At 52.4% G+C, this 19,719-nt stretch overlaps 1 protein-coding gene across 1 annotated transcript in view; it reads left to right on the top strand.

Moving 5' to 3' along the window:
- The window catches only part of Bmp7 (bone morphogenetic protein 7), a 73,092-nt gene that overhangs the window by 26,876 nt on the left and 26,497 nt on the right, over window positions 1-19,719 (top strand). The gene's annotated exons all lie outside the window — the stretch shown is intronic.

The following is a 19,719-nucleotide window of genomic DNA, read 5'->3' on the forward strand; positions in this document are numbered from 1 at the left end:
GTGTAATGTGTGAATGTCCCTTCAAACCGTGACCCCATGCAAACTTGGGCAGGGATATTGGGAGTCTATGTAAACGATCTAGGTACAGTGTGTTCAGAGAAGGAGGAGGCTGGAGAGCTGGTATTGATGGTCCTTCTATTCACTGATCCAAGCCCTAGATGACGTCAGACAGCCAATGAAAAGTAGCCATTTATAGTCAAATGCCAAGGGCAGAAAAAGAAAAAAAAATCCAAACCAAAAAAGCAAACACCTGAAGAACTCTTGGCTATCCAAGAATTGCTAGGTCCCGAACCAAAGTCTGTTTTGAAAGACTTATTGTGATCCTTTAGTGATGCCCTGTGTCACACTGAAATGTAAAATAACGGGCCGGGGGCCCACAGCTCAGTTGTAGAGGGGCTTACCTAGGATTCACAAGACCCTGGGGTTAGTCCTCAATGAAGCAAGAAAGGAAAAAAAAAAGTAGTTTTAGACAAGACACACAGGAAATAGCGCTGAAGAGAGAAGCGGACCCTCGCACCGACGCCGAGTCCTCAGTCCCCTCCCTAGGTGGCCATGTCCGCTCCGTTTCTCTTTCTCTGGAGGAGAGACCACCACCCAGTCCCTCCTGCTTCTAAGTGGGGGGCAATCTGCTCGACACCTCCCTTTCTGGTTCTTTCATTTCCACACAGTCCCGTGGGATGGTCTGTGATGTGTGTCGTGCCTACTGGTGTGTCGTGACCTCCAATCTGCTGCTGTGGGGCTGGGTGGCCTCGCTCCTGAGGATGTCTGCCTGGTGTTCTAGAACTGTGGTATGTTATACACAGGTGTGTGCACACCCACGTACCCACACATGGCCTTCGCAGAGCTCACCAGGGTTCCCCCACCCACCAGGAAGGTTGTCCCCACTCAGCAAGACCTCCTACCACTCCGGTGGGTGACGATGGCGTCCTGGCGTGGCTTTAATTTATGCTTACAGCCCTTGCTGCCCTGCACCAAGCTCAACCCTGCAGGGCTTTCTTGCTAGAGAGGCCAGCAATGAACTCTAGGGCAGGCATGGCACAGGGAGGAGCTGGGTGGCTGGGGGCAGGGAGGCAGCCACGTGGGTCAACTCTGAAGCTCCCAGGCACTCAGACGCCCCCTGGATCTTAGCTTGGTCCTCAGTCCCAGCCTCGTGAAAAGGGCATGGGCTATCTTCTGGAGTTCCGGCACCTGCTGTGCACTTGGGAACATTTTTACCCCGGGATTCTTGTTCGTCTGCGATGCCTGGAATCGAATCTGGTCCTCATGTGAGCTGGGCAAGTCAGTGCTCCACCCCCAGGCCATCAAGACGCTTAGCCAGACCGTGGAGTTTTATCTTGGTTAAGATATCTTGGTTGGCTTTAGGCAAGGCATGTACCCAGAGGTTGTTTGTCAACATGTGGGGTATCCACTTGTGCCTGGGGCTCTTGGTTGGCCTCCAAACCTGCCCTTCAGAATGCCTCCCTGGCATCCAGTGGCATCCAGCGAGTCCTGCGCAGCCTACCCTGAGGTTACTGTCATGTGCACACTCTCCTCCCATCTCTCCCGCAGGAGCATGTGCCCTGCTGGTGGCTGAGAGTCGCTGGGTCTGGAGGTCACCTCTCATGTTAAGCTTCTCTTACTGTGCAGATCTCACTTCCTGATGCCACAGCCTTGCGTGCTGTTCTTCCTGTGCAGCGGGTGTCTGTCCCGTGCCTGGGAGTACCCGCCATACCCCGCAGTGAAAGGTGCTGAAGGCCAGGGGCCCACAAGGTGGGTTAGGTGGCACTCATGGAAGGAAGTCTAGGCCGTGACATGGATGAAACAATGGACTCCATGATTCATTTATCAGCTTCTTGTGTGCGCACCTGCCAGGTGCTGTTCTCAGGGGTCAGGCAGTGGAACTAAGTGGGGGAGGGGCTTCCAGAGCGTGAACGCCATGGGAAGTTTTGATTGTGGAGTGCCTGAGTTTCCCATCATGCAGCCATGATGAAGTCCCACAAATGGCAGGCCAGAGCTGCCCTGGAGGCTGTAACTTCAGAATTAGTTAGTGGTGCCTGTCCTCTCTGAAACCTGTGTGTGTGTGTGTGTGTGTGTGTGTGTGCGTGTGTGCGCGCGCGCCTGTTCTCTTCTTGAAGGTTCCTGATGTGGCTTTCAGCTGTGGGTGCTTTCAGGCTCAGTCTCTTCTGAGCATGACCCTGACTGTTTCCACCTGGGCTCCCCTGTGGCATGAGGGGTTCACCCCAATCCGCTGTGAGTGGATTGAGTGAGTGGATTTTAACTTGTCTGTCTGCGGAAACGTTAGTAATAGTTCTTCTTCTTCTTCTTCTTCTTCTTCTTCTTCCTCTTCCTCTTCCTCTTCCTCTTCCTCTTCTTTTTCTTCTTCTTTTAAAGATTTATTTATTTATTTTATGTATGTGAGTACACTGTAGCTGTCTTCAAACACACCAGAAGAGGACATCAGATCCCATTACAGATGGTTGTGAGCCACCATGTGGTTGCTGGGGATTGAACCCAGGACCTCTGGAAGAGCAGTCAGTGCTCTTAACCACTGAGCCATCTCACCAGCCCCGAGACATTAGTTCTTAGTGAGGATAGTTCCGTTGACAGGTCTGAGGGTTAGGACTGGAATCTCCTTTTTGGTACAATTCTACTCGATGTAACAGGAAGATGTGAATTCAGGAACAAGTGAAGAGAGAAGCGAATGGCTGGGATCTGTGGCTGAAGGTGGTGTCATGACAAATATCTGTATTGTGGCCACCAATGTCCTTAGGGTGTTTGAGTGACAGAAGGTCTGTCAATAGAGGACAGAGCAAGGGTCCTATGATCACATAAGGCAGCATGAAGAGACCTGTTGCTTCTGGAACGGGATGGATTCTCTACACTCAGGCCTTGTGGAAAAGATAAGGCTTTGTGTGTCTTCTCTCCGCTCCTGAGATCATGTGATGGGTTCATGCCATTTCTGGGCAATGAGGAGGTATGGATTGTAGTTGACAGAGGGACGTGTGGTATAGAAGCTCCCTGGTGTGCTGGTATCATGGGTGGCTTATTTATTGCTGAGGGCCTGCCTCTGGGGGTGGGGCTCAAGGTTGAGCCGAGGAGGGAACATAGAGCAGCTGGAAGTGGCCTTGAGGGAGAAGAGTTGATTGACAGCAGGAAGGCGGGAATAGTGCCTCTAGTAGGTGTTCTTCCTGAGCCCCACAGGCAGGAGCCCTGAGACCTTTCTCAGGAGTTGAAGAGCTTTGGGCTTTAGCTTGAGCTTGCTTCCTTAATTAAGTTTGTTTTCTTAGTTGCTTTTGAACCTGGTACTTCTCTGGAGGCATGCGCGCGGGCCAACCCGGCTTCAAGAACATGGGTTCCGATCCTACTAGAGTGGCCACAGCCTTGGAGACTCAGTTTCTCCTCTGAGAAGGAATGATCACAGCGTCTCCCTCCCAGGGTTATGGAGAAGGTTTTTAGAGAATATTTTCCACAGTAAATGCTCACTAACCGTGCTCAATAATGGTCTCTCTCACTGTAGGAGGGAGAGAGTTTTTAGTGTCAGACTTCCACAGAGCTGCCCTCCTCTCTGGGCTTCTGAATACTTGTATACTTTAAGCATAGAGGACACAGGCCTGAGCCAGATATAGATGCATGGCTCCTTTGCGTGTCCCCAACTGTGTGTGTTCCATTACAAGCCTCCTGCTTGCCCGGTCCTTTAAGGAGCCCAGTGCCTGCCCCTCCCCCAGCCCCCCAGTTCTGCCACCTCCCTGGGATCTGTGCTTAGAGAATGTAGCTCTGCTGCCCCAAGCCACCCAGCTGCTCAGGGCCTGGACATCTGGCTTCCTGGCAGGCTCCAGGGACCCTCCAGGGGTGCTGGGATTAGCCAGCTGTGGGCTGGCCTCAGCATCTCTCCCCTGTGGGAGTCACTTTCCACCAAGTCCTCTTGATCTCTTGGAGTTGGAGGCCTTCCACCGTCTGTCCCTGCCTCAAGCCAAGCCCCAGATAGCTGGAAAGGCGGGAGAGGTATGACCGAGTCGCCCTTGGCCATCTGTGGGGGAGCCAGCGCTCAGAGGTGGGCCTGGAGATGGTGGCTTCATTCTGCAGGCTTTGCTGGGGTTGATATGGGAGGAGCAGGAGCTTAGCCTTACTTCCTGGACTCCGAGCCCGAGGCTGGACCAACCAACTTCCATGCTCTGGGCTTGTTTCTGCAAGCTGGTGGGTTACAGTAGGCACTCCATCCCAACCTGTGCTCTTCCTGGGAGCCTCCAGGCATGCCCCTCCTGCATGGGGGGCGGTGTGTGTGTGTGTGTGTGTTTGCACCCTGAGCCCCAGGAGGCCAGGCCCTGTCACCCGCAAGGTCGAGATGTTGTCTGCAGCTGGTTGAAAAATGTCCCCTGCTCCATCCCAGGGTCTTTGACTGCCAGGAGGGTGACCTCAGCCTTTCTAATGCCAGGATTTGAATCAACCTCAGCCTGAGTCACTGTGAGGGAGAGAGGGCTGTTTCTATCTGTCCTTCCAGAGAGATATTCGCAAGCAGAGGAGGCCAACGGGGATGACTTACCGGCTCCCTCCTCAATCCAGTCCAGTCCTTCCTGTTCCTGAGTGCCTGTAGGTAGTGGGTGTCCCCTCCAGGACATCTGGCTTTTACTCCTTACTTAGAGGCAGTATCCTACCCAGAGTGCTCCTGCTGCAAGAACAGCTATGCAGCTGCTCACAGCTCTTCCATGCAGCCTGCTGCATCCATCCTCTGAGGTATCTGTCTGCCTTTTCCCCTCTATCCCAGGGTGAGCAGGTAGAGGATGGGATAGGCCACGACTCTGCACCGCAGGACATGCATGGAGGACCGCAGGGCTTTGCTGCAGAGCTTTGCTGGGGCCGAGGGCACGAGAAAGGGTATCTGGTCTCCATATCCCACAGTGGTCTCAAGGTGGCCCCTCGGATGCCACCTCACTTCACCCTGTCCTCTGTGGGGACTTTCAGGTGGACATCACGTTGGGTGCAGGCTCAGGATTTGGTGACCATACTATGAGAAGGCTTCCATAAAACCACGTTCAGGCACAGCACAGAGACATCACTAGCACCAGGGCTGGGACACCTCCAATTTTGGGATTATCTGTTTGTAATAACTTGGTGGGTATTCCGCCTCCACAACGGGCCTCTTCAGTGTTATCCCCCTTCCACAGACGGGGTGACTCAGCTGAGGTCCCATGGTCGGGAAGTGGCAGAGGGAGGGCTTGAACCCAGGTCTGTGAGGTTCTGCACCCATCCTGCACCACTTTCATTCTGAGCCACAGAGACATCAGTGACATTCTCTACTCTGTCTATGCATTACCATCAGTTAGGCTGATCAAAGATCCGATAAAGCCGCCAGTGCGGGTGGGCTGAGCTGAGTGCTGACATTTCTTGAGGCCGCCCATGTGCTCCAGGTGCCAAGCTTGGAGCAAGCAGCTGCCATGTTGGCTGACTCTCATGTCAGATAAGTAAAATGTGGGCCATTCTTGCTTCAGCCCTGGTTATCAATGGCTTGTCTGTCTGCCCCCTTGCAGACTGTTCTTCTCCTCACAGGACAGAAACCTACTTCTGTTCAGGCCTTGCCTGTCCATCTCACTGGCATGGGGGCAGGGGGAAACTAGTTGAGAGTAAGGATCCTTCCAGGAGCTTCCAGCCTTCCTCCTGCTCCTAAAGGCCTGTGTGTCGGCATTCTGTGTCTCCTGGCTTCTATCTCTTGCCACCACATCTCAGCACAGGGGCATGAGCTTGGGATTTGCGTTGCCTTAACAGTGAGCGCTGTGTAGCTGCAGTACCAGTGCTGTCCTGGAAGATCATAGGAGAGAGGCCATGAAAGCCCAGGTTAGGGCCACCTGGGCACCTCTCCTTGAGGCTCCTTTCTCTGGGTCACACTTGAGACCCCAGTTCTAAGCCATGGGCAGGGAAGTACAGTCCCTGCTGCTGCTTGCTTCCTCTCAGGGCCCCTCACTAATTTACAAGGATCACTCTGGAGAAAGCTTACATTCAGTGCCACCCAGCAGGGAGGATGGCAAGCCACTGTGTCCAATCTTGTTAGTTCTGGAAAGGCAGCCGGCCCATCCTGTTCTGTGTCCTGGAGCCAAGTGCCCTCTGGCTTCCTTTCCTGTGGTCTGAGGCCAGCTGGTGGGCTCTGGCGGCTGTTTTGATCTCTGTGCCTCTCCTTCTTCCATCAGTCACCCACAGCCCAGCTTCATGGGCGCTGGGTGGCGGCAGTTGGGTGTCAGTGGTAACAGGGCAGATCTGTGATAAGGGAGCTTGTGATAGAGTCCTGTCAGGGTTCAGCAGGGTGCTTGGCAGGGGGCTCTCATTTTCTCAGGCCCCATCCAGCACGGAATTCCACAGAGTCAGTCTGGGCAGGGGTGCCCAGTCAGGCCCAGCGTTGTTGTAGACCTGTGTACTGGGAGGGCTGTTCTTTGTTGCAAGTTTGAGATACAGTTCTCTGCCTCCTCTCGCAGAGATCTGCCTCTGTGCTAGCGTGGCAGATGTCCCCCTGAGCAGCAGTGATCTCAGGTTCTGGCTATGTGGCTACAAAACCTTGTAGAAGCTGCCTCTTCCCCTTACTTTGTAGAGAATCGAGTCGAGGGACCCAAGATGAAAGCTAATGAGGGTACTGTGTCCATCCTCACACAATTCTGTGAACTGGGTGATAGGTCAGCCAGATTTCTACCAGGGAAACTGAGGTAAGAAAGACAGGACAAACGACCCAGTCTGCCACCTTCAGCCACCTCTGGATGCATGAGTGTGTGCCATTGAGTGTGTGAAGTTGGCAGAGCCAACTGGCAGCTGGCCTGGCAGAGCCTTGTAGAACTCTGAGTGAATTCTGAATGGCAGCTGCAGAGGCTTTCTGCAGGAGTGAAATCTAAGGCACACAGTAGGCACTCAGAGAATGCCTACTGTGGGAATAGTCAGGCCTCTTGCTGTAGGGCAAGGGCCTCTTGCGTGGGGGTGTTGAGGGCCATGGGACATGCCCACAGGTACCTACTACATGCACTAGTGCCAGGGCATCTGCTTGTGGATGGTTGGTCTACCTCCCATGCCTGCCAACTGCCTTGTTTTCAATCTTACCTCAGCATCTGCGCTCAATTTCTAAAAAGCGAAAATTGCCTACCATTATCCCGCGCTCGATTCTCCGAGAGCTTTGCTGTGATGATTGTAATTATATTACGCAGAGCTGGGGGCTGCCCCGGTGTCCAGGGTCGGTGGGCTCTTATTGACAGGGGGGATGGCAGCAGGTGCTGGGGCCCTGGGTTCTTGATGTTAGACTGCATCTGGGGACAGTGGGCTGTAGGATCCGGTCTGTCTGGATAAGTTGATCAGACACCTTAATTCCGAAAGCACTCCGTTCTTGGATTGTGACCTCTGCTTGCCTATAGCAACCTATTTTTCCAAATGTATTAACATATGTGTTTCATATCAGGGCCTGTAAGTGCTTTAGCCTTCTTGGCAGGAAACAACAGGAATCGATATTTTTCACTTTGCTTATAAGCGGTCAGCTGTAGGCGGGATAACAAATGCCTTCTCGGACGCTAATGCTGTGAGGACTGGGGAAACAGGTGTTGTTTCCAAGCGACCCACCATTTCCACAAAGGCCTCCGCTGTCTTAAACCCGGGTCAGAAGCAGCGAGCATGCAAGGCTTCTTCAAGCTCTGGTTTCTTTCCTCCTCTTCCTACTCCCACCCCCATGGGTGCCCCCTTCTTTCTCTTGGGCTGACTAACGGATCACAGCACTGCTTCCCGCGGTCCGCCGTGCAGCTGTGTGAAGAGAGAGACGCAGCCACTGCTGACCAAGCGAAGCTGCTAGTGAGGGAAGCCTGCGGGGCTCTGGCCTCAGGTGGAGGTTTCTCCAGGACAACTGTGAAGTGTGCATGCATGCATTTTTGTGCATGCGCTGGAGCTCACGAGAGTGTGTGTGTGCTGTATATACCTGTGTATGTGAGATCGTGTGTGTATGTGTATGTGTGTGCATGCACGTGTGGGTCTCTGTGTGTGTGCACGCATGTGGCCTGTCTGTGTGTGAGTGTGTGTGTGTGTGTGCTCGCGCGCACGCGCGTGTGCGTGCATAAACATAAACCAGAGAACATAAATCAGTATCTCAGTTACCCCCCACTTTCATTTCTGAGATAGAGTCTCTCACTAAATCTGCAGTTTGGCTCATCTGCCTGGCTAAGACCCAGGACCCTTGAGTCTCCACATCCTTAGCACTGGAATTTTAGGTGCACTTCCTTGCCTGGCTTGCCCTGAAAGCTTAAGGACCTGAGCTGGGTCCCTAGCTCTCTCCTAAAAGCCATCTTCCCAGCCCTGAAATGAGGGTTTGTAGAAGATTTCTAGGACTGGCCTATAAGAACATAGGGGGTGGGGCCGGGAGGGGAGGATGGGGCCGGGCAGGGTCCCCAGGGGATAGCTGCGGTCACTCCCCTGCCTCGGGTGGCAGTTCATAGACAAAGTTGCATTCCCTTCTTGCAGTATTTACACCTCCATGGGACATCATTTCAGGCAGGGCTCCTAGCTTTGGTGCTGTGGGCTTTTGAGCCTTTTCTGGGGTCGCTGATGACCCAGTGGCCTCTCCAGACTCTGGCACACCTTGTAGCACCAAGGTGTGGAAACAGAATAGCCAGTGGACTTGTCTGGAGGGACAGAGTGGCCCTGGTGGGGCAGGGATTCCAGTTCACAAAGAGCCAAGAGTGAGAGCCCAGGGGCCTTGGTGGCCAGGTGTGCCAGCCTTTGGGACAAGCCCCCGTGGAGGAACCAGAGCTGAGCCTTAACTCCGACCTCCCCTTCAGCTTGTTCATGCCTCCCAGTCCTGCCTTGCCTTGCCACCAGGCTCCCACTGTCTACAGTGCCTGAATCTACCTGCTCCCAGAATCCCACCCAGATTAGAGATGAATCCAGACCCTCCGTTCTGATCCAAGAGCCTCATTCACAGGGTTGCTCAGCGCCTGGCCTGGCTCTCAACACCTAGCAGGGATCTTTTCTTAGCTGCTCCTTTTTTTTTAGCTCCCTGTCCTGCTTTCTGAGGTCTCCATTAGCCTTAGCGGTGGAGAATCTTAAGCTTGGTCACAAGCACACTGTCCGTACCACAGCACTGCAGCTTTATGTTGTCTAGTGTCAGAGTTTATTGATAACATTCACAAGCTGCATCCGTTTCCTCGGTGGGAGCATACTTAAGCCACTGGCTGGTGCTGTCGACTTGGGGACTGGAGTGGGGGTGTGTCTGTCTGCTCCCCCCCAACCCCCTGCCCCTTGGTGAGATTAAACACAGTGCAAGGACTAAGCCACACTGTTCATCTGGTGACACATCAAACATCATCCCAGTAAGACAGTGACACCTTGGGAACCCCCCCGAAACTGTGGGGAGCCCTGTGGAACTTCTGAGTCAGCTCCGCTGTGTCCTCTTGATGGACCTCTGTCTGCGGCTGGTGGCCTAGAGGCGGATCTTGCCAGACTTGCCCTGGTCACCACATTTCTGAAATGCCACAGGCTAGTAAACAGCGTTCCTTGTGGCCTCTGGGCATGGTTCTCTCCTACCGTGTGGGCCCCTGGAATCAGACTTAGGTCATTATGCTTGGTGGCAAGTACCTTAAGCCACTGAGGATACTGTGGTCTTTATACCTGGTAATTAGGCCTGGGGACAAATGCAGTGACCTGCTGAGCTGGCCCAGGTGCCCCCCACTTTGCATGGTTCAGGTGAGGCAGGTGTATCGCTTGCTGGCCTTATATCCCTGACATACTAACGGGCCTTTTAACTCTGTTATGGCTTTATGTATGCCCATGTGCATGCATGTTTGTGTGTAGGTGTACATGTGTGTACTTGCATGTTGGAGCCACAACCACAGATACCATCCGCTTTGTTTTTTTGTTTTTTTTTTTTTTTTTTTGTGTGTGTGTGTGTTTTAAAGATTTCTTTATTTTATGTATGTGAGTACACCGTTGTTGTCTTCAGACACACCAGAAGAGGGCCTCGGATCCTGTCACAGATGGTTGTGAGCCACCATGGGGGTCACTGGGAATTGAACTCGGGACCTCTGGAAGAGCAGTCAGTGCTCTTAACTGCTGACCCGTCTCCCCAGCTCCTTGTTTTTTGTATGTTGACATGAAGTTTTTTCATTTGCTTGTGGTTCTCTATGTAGGCTGGCCTGGGCAACCAGCGAGCCTCGGGGACCTGACTGTCTTTTATCTCCTCAGTGCTGGTATTACAAGGACATACCTCAGCTTGTACACAGGTGCCGGGGAGTCAGCGCAGATCCTGGTGTTTCCGCAAGGCAACTTTACCAACCAGTTCATCTCTTTAGCTCTCTGAGGTGGTTCTGATTCCCCTACATGTCCACCTGTTCCTGACTTAATCTGATTACTTGATGGCCAGTCATATCTCACTTGCATAAATCAGTTGTTTATCGGTCTGTGCCCCCCCCCCCGTTTGGGCTGTATGGACCACGAGGAGTGTTGATTTGCAAAAGTAAGGTTTGTTCTCTCAACAGCCTCAGCTCTCACTCTGAACACTGAGAGCTTCTGTCTGTGAGGGTGAGATAAGCCTGAAGGTAAATGGACTGTCTGTACACTACAGAGGGCCTCAGGGCGGGGCACCGCCTGCCTTCCGCAGGCATGGCATCCCTTGCTTCTGTCTGCAGCTCCATGCGCTGCCAATGTCAAGTTCATTTTCTTGCTATACCAGGCTCCCTTCCTCTTTTGGTCTCTGGGTTTTGGAATCTTAAAACAGTCTGTGGGTCTCTTTTCCCTTCAGGTTGGAAAGGTGACGCGGTGGGAAAGCTGTCCGTGTTGGCGTGTTGATGCCATGAGTGTTTGTGAGGAGAGTGAGGTTTCCTTGCCCTGTCTCATTCAGGCTGGAGCAGGAAATGCGGGCGACCAGTGCCAGTCTGGAAAGATCTGCCTTTGTACCACCAGCAGCAGTCAGGGGTCCATCAAGAGGACAGAGCTGATTCAGAGGCTCCACAGGGCTCCCCACAGTTTCGGGGGGGGGCTTCCCAAGGTCTCGATGTCTCACTGTGACCATGTTTGATGTGTCATCGGATGAACAGTGTGGCTCAGTCCTTGCTCTGTGTCCAAGTGGATCTCACCAAGGAGAGTAGGAGGGCAGCCCCCCTGCCCCCAGTTTCTAAGTCTACAGCACTCGCCAGGGTCCCTGCAGGAGGTGGGAGGAGGTACCCAGAGTCTCATTGTGATCATCCTGGGAGTTGGGAGTGAGCTTCCAACGAGATCAGAGTATGACCAGTGGGCAGAGGTCCCAGGGAATTAGGAATCCAGTCCATGTCAGGGGATATTTGTGAAATCCAGAGACAAATTTTCTCTTTTTTCTTTCATTTGTTTACATCCATATTCATTTTGTGTATTTATGTATTTGTTGGGTGTGTTTGTATGTGTGTGACCAGAAGATAATCTGAAGAACTTGGTTTATTCCTACTGTGTGGGTCCTGGGGGTCCATGCCATGCTTGGTGGCAAGCCCCTTGAGCCATTGAGCCACCTTGAGACCCCTCAGAGCCTTTAATGCACGCATGTGTAGTATGACATCTTTGAAGGTCACCATGCTTGTTTCACTGCAAGCCCTGTTAGCTTTTGGCCCTCTGCTAACGAGGCACCCTTTGGCGACCCTGATACATTCCAAACCCATCTTCTTGCAGACAGGCTCTTGAAGCCCTTGGGCATGAATGGCCGCTTGTTTCCTGCATGTAGCAGCACGGCCCTTCTTCTGGTCTCTGTGCAGGATGTCCCGCGCCCTCCTCGAATGTCTGGTGGGCTTCCTCGGTGGGCAGCCTGCCAGTCCTGGGGTGGGTGGGAAGGCCGTGGGTGGCCCCAGCTCAGTCTGTGGTAGGAGGTGTTGTGGCTTTTCATCTGTTTTTCCACCTTTCTCCCAAACGACTTAATTTTGGTCTTCCTGGATATGTAAGGCCTCCAGAAAGTGGTTTATAAAAAGCATCGGCCTCTCTGACTTCATCGGCCAGTCTCCGGGACGCCAGGACCATTTAGGCCCTCGTTGGAAAAGCAGGGCATTTCCTAACACTGAGGTGGGCAGCTCCAGGCGCCTGGTGACCCAACCCTGCAGGGCCAACTTGGCCTCAGGACTTTGATCTGCCTCCTGGGTCTCCCTGAGCCTGGAGTGTACGTGCTGGGCCAGCTCCAGGTATACCATCCAATTCTCTCCTGACTCACGAGGGCTCTACCCACATGACATCATGCTAGCCTGGGAATACTTGTTCGTTCTGTTCCCTGTCCCTCTGCCTCCTTCTCTCTCCCTCCCCCCTCCCCATCATGTCCAACAGAATAAAGGTGTGGAAGGTGTGGAGGGTGAGGGGGATAATCGGCAAAGATTCTGCACCCCCGACGTGCTCTTTATTCTCCAGCGCTTAGCACCTGACTTACAGTGGCCAGAGGCTTGCAGGCTGTGCACACACAGCCATCTGCACTGTCTCCTCACTGGTCTCATAGTGGCCCTCTCTGGCCCCTCCATCAGAAACACTTGTGCAAGCCCTCTTGTCTATACTGGTCTATACTGGTTCCGTTCAGTCTCCTCCTGCTGGGGTGTCCGCTTGAGTCTCCTTCCCCCCACCCCCAGGTCTCGTTCTTTCCCTTTGCTCTTTCATAGATCTTTTCTTCGAGACGCTTTGTTAGCGTCTTGGTCCCCCAGTTTGTGTCTCACTGTGCTGGTCTCTGGTCCTCAGACCCCATTCTGGCTGTCTTTGTCCCCAGCTCCGGCACAGGCATGGCAGGGAAGGTGCTCCCTGATGCTATGCTAAGCAGGTTGCTGTAACAAGGGACCGAGTATTCAATGGCTTAAAATACAAACTCTAGGGCTGAGGAGATGGCTCAGCATATAAAGTCCTTGATGCGTAAGCATAATGACCTGGATCTAGACGCTCATCACACTCCATAGGAGAGCTAGGACATACTGGGCAAGTAGACACACCTTTAATGGCAGCATCAGTGGGTAGAGGCAGGCAGATCTCTGAATTTGAGGCCAGCCTGGGCTACACAGAGAGACTCTGCTTCTTTGTTGTTTGTTGGTTGTGTTCTGTTTTAAAGGCAGGGCACAGTGATGTGAATCTATAATCCCGCCATGGAAGGCAGAGACAGGTGAATCCTGGGGCTCTTGCTGGCTAGCTGGTCTGGTTAACCCTGAACATGAGGCTCCAAGTTCACAGAGAGACCCTATTGCAAAAACTAAAATGGCATAGATATTACAGAGGAAGACATTAGTTGTCTGAATTGGACTGTGGTGGTGGTGGTGGTGGTGGTGGTGGTGGTGGTGGTGTGTGTGTGTGTGTGTGTGTGTGTGTGTGTGCTCAGTTCCTAGCCTTTCCTGGCTTCTAGAAGTGGCCTCTTTTCTTGGCTGAGGGTGCTCTGCCAATATCACATCATGTTGAAGTCTGACTCTCCACTGTCTTCCGTTTACGAAGGATGACTCTGTGGTGACTTTGCACCCTGTAAGTGGCAAGCTATGCCTGAGGGTCCCTGCAGGTGGTGGGCTATGCCTGTGAGACTCTGCAGGTGGTGAGCTTTGCTGAGGGTCCCTGCAGGTGGTACACTGTGCCTGAGGGTCCCTGGAGTAGCTCCAGCTGAGTCTCAGGCTATGATATTGGGGAGCCCCCCCTCAATTCTGAATCTTGCACTCAAGAGCCTGGAGTCTGTTATGTATTCTACTACTGAGCTCCGCTCCCTCCCCACCACCCCTCCCCACAGCACACAACCCAGTCTTCCCCCACCCCTCATTTTCATTTTGAGGCAGACTCTATCCAGATTGCACAGGCGGCCTTGAACTCGAAATTGTCCTAGTAGTTGGGACTGTAGGCCTACACCCCCATGTGTGACTTTGAGAACACTTTTAGTGGTATCTCTTTTAAGAGTGTGGCAACCACCCAGATTCTCCCTCCCTTCCAGCCACCATCAACAACATTGATGCAGAAACTCCCCATTCTCAGCTGCAACTCAGATGTCTTGCAGGGACTTCAAGGTCCTCCTGGGCCCTCACGACCCTGGGTGCTGGACCCTCTGGCAGGAATCAAATAAGGTATGTTCCCCAAGGAGGGGACTGGGTTCTGAAACAGGCCTTCACTGCGGTTGATTGCTCTCAGACTTTCCAGAGGGGACCTTGGATCATTTTTTTTTTCTTTCAAGAAAAAGACTGTTCTCGGTAGTCTTGATATGAGGACATGTGGGCATCCCCAAGGGAATGGCTGGAGGCTCCAGGGGTTTGCAGACTAGAAATAGCCTCAGGGTAGTCAGAAGTCCCAGACAGGACTCTCTACCCTCCTACACTGGAGATTTAAAATACCCACTTTCCATGGTGGTAGAACTTTCCAGGGGAGGGTGTGTTGAGAGTCCTGATGTGTGTGTGGAGGGCAGCTCCACCCACTTCCCCTCCAGGGTTAGGTTTCTGCAGTTCACAGGTTTCCTTGGGAGGAGGTGCCAGGACCCAGCAGCTTGCAGTCCACAGCCAGGTGGTTAATTATTTACATCCCAGTGCGTGCATCAGGGTCAGCCCAGGTTCACACCGTACAGAGCAGGGCTCTAAGGAAGCCTGGGTTTCTGGAGGGGAGAAGGTGACCTTCTGTGTCTTGATGCTGTGTGTGTGTGTGTGTGTGTGTGTGTGTGTGTGTGTGTGTGTGTGTGTGTTTGCATGCCTGCATGTACACAAGCACATGCTACCATGCAGGCCAGAGGACAACCTCAGACGAGTTAAGGTTTTCACCTTCTAGAGTCCAAAGAGTACACAAGCAGGCTGCAGCCTTCAGGAAGTTATTCCTGCAGGGGCGCTGCGCTGACCATCGTACACCCCCACCCGTGAGTTTTATACATTTCAAAAGCTAGAGCATCTCTCAGCCCTCGCCAGAGAGGCTTCTTGTTGCAGTAGATGGAGATTAACACAGAGACCCACAACTGCTCAGGGTGCAGAGAATAAGAGACTATAGAGTGCTCAGCCTTAAATGGGGTGGTTCTATCACGTGCACACACACACACACACACACACACACGCTCCCTAGACACTGGGATCATTGCAGAAGGAGTGTAAGACACACACACACACACACACACACACACACACGCTCCCTAAACGCTGGGATCATTGCAGAAGGCGTGTAAGAGCCAGAGGTGGTGGTTGACTACAAAGGAACATTGTCTTCGGGACACAGCAGGGCTGCTGCAAATAACACGCACAGTAGGTGTGACAGTGTGCAGTAGATCTGTTCAAACTCAAGCCAGAAAAAAAAAAAGTTACAGTATGGCGAAGAGAAGGGAGCCATACAAGCACTTTGCTGACGGACACCTCCCTGTCCTTTGTCTCTTTCCAATTTGTCTGTCAGTTTGCCGAGGGCTGAGGCCGGCGACTCCTCTCTCTTCCCTGTGGGTCCGGGCTTTGAACTCTGGCCAGCAGGTTTGTCAGCAGCACCTGAGTTTCAGTCCCCTTTTCTTCCACTTTTCCCTGACAGCGAATGCAGCTGAAGGTCTTCCCTGTGCCCACTGGCTGTGTGGCTGTCTTTAGAGAGCAGCCTATCAAAATCGGCTACACTTGTCCTCTGAGGCACCGACATGCTCACTTTGCCATGTAGGCTTGAAACCTGTCTTCCTGACTGGCACTTTCTTTCTTTTTTAAAAAATTAATTAATTAATTAATTAATTTTTTTTTTTTTTAGAGACAGGGTTTCTCTGTGTAGCCCTGGCTGTCCTGGAACTCACTCTGTAGACCAGGCTGGGCTCGAACTCAGAAATCTGCCTGCCTCTGCCTCCCGTGTGCTAGGATTAAAGGCATGTGCCACCACGCTTGGCTTGTCCTGCACTTTCTTGACCAGCTTGAATAAGAAGGGATTGCTGATGGTTTTGGTTGTGAGCCCAGCCTTTAAGGGCTGAGCCGTCCGTCTCTCCAGCCCCACTGTTGACTTCATAAGAACCAATGAATCATGTGAAGACGGGGAAGGCACCTTACGCTTTAATTTCTCTAGTGCATACTTGAAGCACTAGAGTATTTCTGTCTGTCTGTCTTCTTTTCTTCCTTCCTCCCTTCCTTCCCTTCCCCTTCCTCCCTCCCTCCCTCCCTCCCTTCCTTCTTTCTTTCTCTTCCCCTCTCTCCCTCCCTTCCTCCCTCCCTCCCTCCCTGATCTAGATTGTGTCCCCAGACGTCACTGTTGTACACACCTTTGGCTCAGTGCCTATGTCCCTTTGCCACCAAGTAGGCTTATGTGATTCTTTGAAGTGGGCATAGAGCGCTCTCTTGCCCTGGACATACCGTAGTGTTTTGAGCAGTCCTCTTGGGAGACAGTTTTCAATACTGTGCGTCCTGAGTATTGTCTGGGTTATCTGTCTCTGGAGCTGACCATCCACGGTGCATAGCTTAAAGTGACAGCCACACTGCTGCAGAGGGATTGGAAAGAGCCTAGCCAGGTGGTTCTTCTGTTCCCGGGGCCATCTGAGGTCACCAATGAAGCTGGGAGCTGATATGCCCAAGCTGACACCCCACTTATGCGTGGCGGGCCTCTTCCTCCCTCGCTATGGTGGTTTGAGCAAGAAATGGCTCCGGTTGGCTCTCAGATTTGAAGACTTAGTCTCCAGCTGAGGATGGTGATGGGGAGGGTATGGAACTTTAATGAGGTACAGCCTTCCTGGAGGAAGTACACCACTGGGGGTTGGTGCTCCCCCCCACCCTCCGTTCCCTCTCTCTCCTCTCTGTGTATGGCTGAACTGTGATCTGCCAGGGTAACTTTAATTCTTTTCAAACCTTATTTTTAAACACTTTAACCTCCCTTCTAGCCCACCACCCAGCAGAGGGAGTGGAAAAGGAAGGATCCAGGGGAAATGGACCTGCTTAGAAAGGTTCTTTGGAGCAACGCTCATCTGTGTTGTCTGGAGGTTGGCAGTTCCGTTCACAGGTCGGCAGTAGCAGGCGGCTCCATCCACTTGCAAACCCTTCACGGATAAACCAGCAGTCCAGTTCGGTAGAGTTGGGTTAGCAAACACCAACCAGCAGTGGTGTCACTGCCTAGCAGAGTCAGCCAAGCTCAGCCTCTGTCACTGTCTGCCTAGACCTATCATTTGTACCTCCTAAACGGGCCCACAGGTCTTGCCTCAGCACGTGTGTCTGCCTCAGCTGACATCACTCTGCCAAGCAGCCAAAGTCCACAGAAGTGGCAAGAAACTGCAGCACATCATTAATGGGGGGCAGGGGGGTTCTCTATGGTGTCCCAGCAAATGCAGCTCAACCATGCATGTAAGGCAGACCAATACATGCGTGTTGTTAGCGAAGAATCCTTCATCGCGTGTCCTTTCTCATGCTTGCCTTAGCAGAACATCCTCTTTCCTGTGTCTGCTTCAGCTAAATGTTCCTCCATGAGTCTGCCTGAGTTTTCACCTGTGTCTGCTTCAGCTAAACGCTCCTTCTCATGTTTGCCCCAGCAAAACACCACCCAACACAACGGACTTTCCAAAGAACCCTTAGGTTTCCACTTCATGCCAGCCTGTTGATCTTGCGGTTGTGCTTTTTTGATTGACAGCCTGGCTGTGACCTGCCAGCTTCTTGCTCCTGCTGTGGTGCTTTCTTTGATTGACACCTTGTCTTCTCTGATATGATGGATTGGCTCTACTCCCTGGAGACACAACTAAAATAAATAAATAAATAAATTGTTTAAGTTGCTGCTGGTCATGATGTTTATCACAGTCACAGCAAAGTGGTTGATGCTCTCTTTGCAGACCCTCCAGCGGAACGATCTTTCTCCCCCTCTTCAGGAGGTATCAGAGTCAGGGATTCTATTGCTGCGGCAAAACACCATGACCAAAATCAAGTTGGGGAGGAAAGGGCTTATTTGGCTTACACTTCCACATCGCTGTTCATCGTTGGAGAATGTCAGGATAGGAACTCAAACAGGGCAGGAAGGTAGAGGCAGGAGCTGATACAGAGGCCATGGAGGGTGCTGCTTACGGGCTTGCTCATCATCGACTGCTCTTCTTGCTTTCTTATAGAACCTTGGGCCACCAGCCCTGCAGGGCCCCACCCACAATGGGCTGGGCCCTTCCACGTCAATCATTGATTTAAATAATGTCCTACTGTCTTGTGCACAACCTAATCTTATGGAGGCATTTTCTTAATTGAGGTTCTCTCCTCTCAGATGACTTTAGCTTGTGTCAAGTTGGCATAAAACTATCCAGCACAGGAGGACCCCCTCGTCTCCCTCCCCCAACTTCTACTGTAGCAAGGCTTGCCAACTTGGTGACTCAATTTCCAGGGGGGTAAATCTAGAAGCAACTCAGATTCTCAAGTCCTGGTCCTAGCTAAACCTTGCTCCTATAGGGACCTGTTGACCCAGCAGCTCACACAATCGGCCTCCTCTGCTATATGAAGGAATACATCCTGGTACAGACAGGAGGAGTTGTTGTTGGTCATTATTTAGAGAGTCTTGCACAGCTGGGAGTGCCTTTGCACATGTGTGAAGTTGACAGTCTTTGTATGGATGGAGGCCTTTCTGCTGAGAATTGTCAAGCAAGTCCTTAGGATTTCCTAAAGCTTAGCAGGGAGATACCCTAACTGGTAGTGTGTATCTTTGGAACACCTGAGGTGTGCCTGTCTTCACTTGGCTCTTTCCAATTACCACCCAAGATGACCCTGTTCCCATTTTACCCAGAAGACATCAGGGCTGAGGACGGGCTGTCTTGGTTCGTCCTGGATCCCACCCTCCTCTGGGGATGTCTCTATCCCACACAGTGCAGAGAATGGCAGATACCATGCAGGACTGCATCCCTCTCCCTCCCTGCAGAGATGTGACCTGGGGATCAGGGGATGAGAACGTGGGATAGTGATTCTTAAATTAGATTTCCTATGCCACACCTAGTTCCACCATGTCTAAAGCTTGCCCTGGAGCAATGATATGTGTCCCCAGGCCCACATGTGAAGCGGAAACCGTATCTACTGCCCGAACTCATACATAGATCAGACCTGTAGCAGTCCGGAGTTGGCCTCCTGGGTGCTGGGATTACAGGTGTGTGCCACGACTACCGACGTGGGAGTGACAAGGACCATGTCTGAGGGCTGGGGAAAGTTCAGAGTTCCAGGCTTGGGAAGCACCCAGGTTTCCGGAGTGGTGAAGGTAAATGAATGCATGTCTGTTCCTTGGGGCCCCAACACTTGTGGGTTCCCCACCTCTGCACTCAACCTGGGCTGGGCAGGCAGCAGTTGTGCTCTAGGTATAGAAGAATATCCTGGAGGCCCATTCACGGCTCTCTGAGTGCCTTCGCAATACTGTGAGCTGGACCAGGAATCCATTTTCCTACACAGTTGGGAAAGTGCTGTTGAGTGGGTACCTGCTGTCCCTCTCCAGTGGTCCTGCATCTGTTCTGGTGAGGGATCTCCACCTCTATCCCCCTCTGTCCCTTCAGATCAGGTGTGGCTCTTCCATGCATGCCTAGGATAAGCTTCAAACAGAGATGACAACGGGGAGTGGCCGCCTTCTTGGTGATCCACCGCCGGTGACGAGTCACTTCTGGCCTGACACATCTGGCCTCAGTGTCTTGGCCTTTCATAAAAGAAGGCTTAGAATCCATGGGCGGGAGAGCCTGTGTGGAGACTTGCTCAGTCCCCCGGTCACAGGCATCATTTCCTGTGCCAGCAACTGTTCCCTCTCCCTGCACATCTGATATTCCCAACAGCATCGCCACCCAGGTTTCACATCTCGAGCTCTGAGCAGATGTCCCCAGTTGACTTGGAGTGACATCTTCCATCCTCTGTCTATCAGGGTAGCGAG

This window comes from Mus caroli, unplaced genomic scaffold, assembly GCF_978045245.1.
Source record: "Mus caroli unplaced genomic scaffold, Mus_caroli_1 scaffold_2, whole genome shotgun sequence".
NCBI lineage: Eukaryota > Metazoa > Chordata > Mammalia > Rodentia > Muridae > Mus > Mus caroli.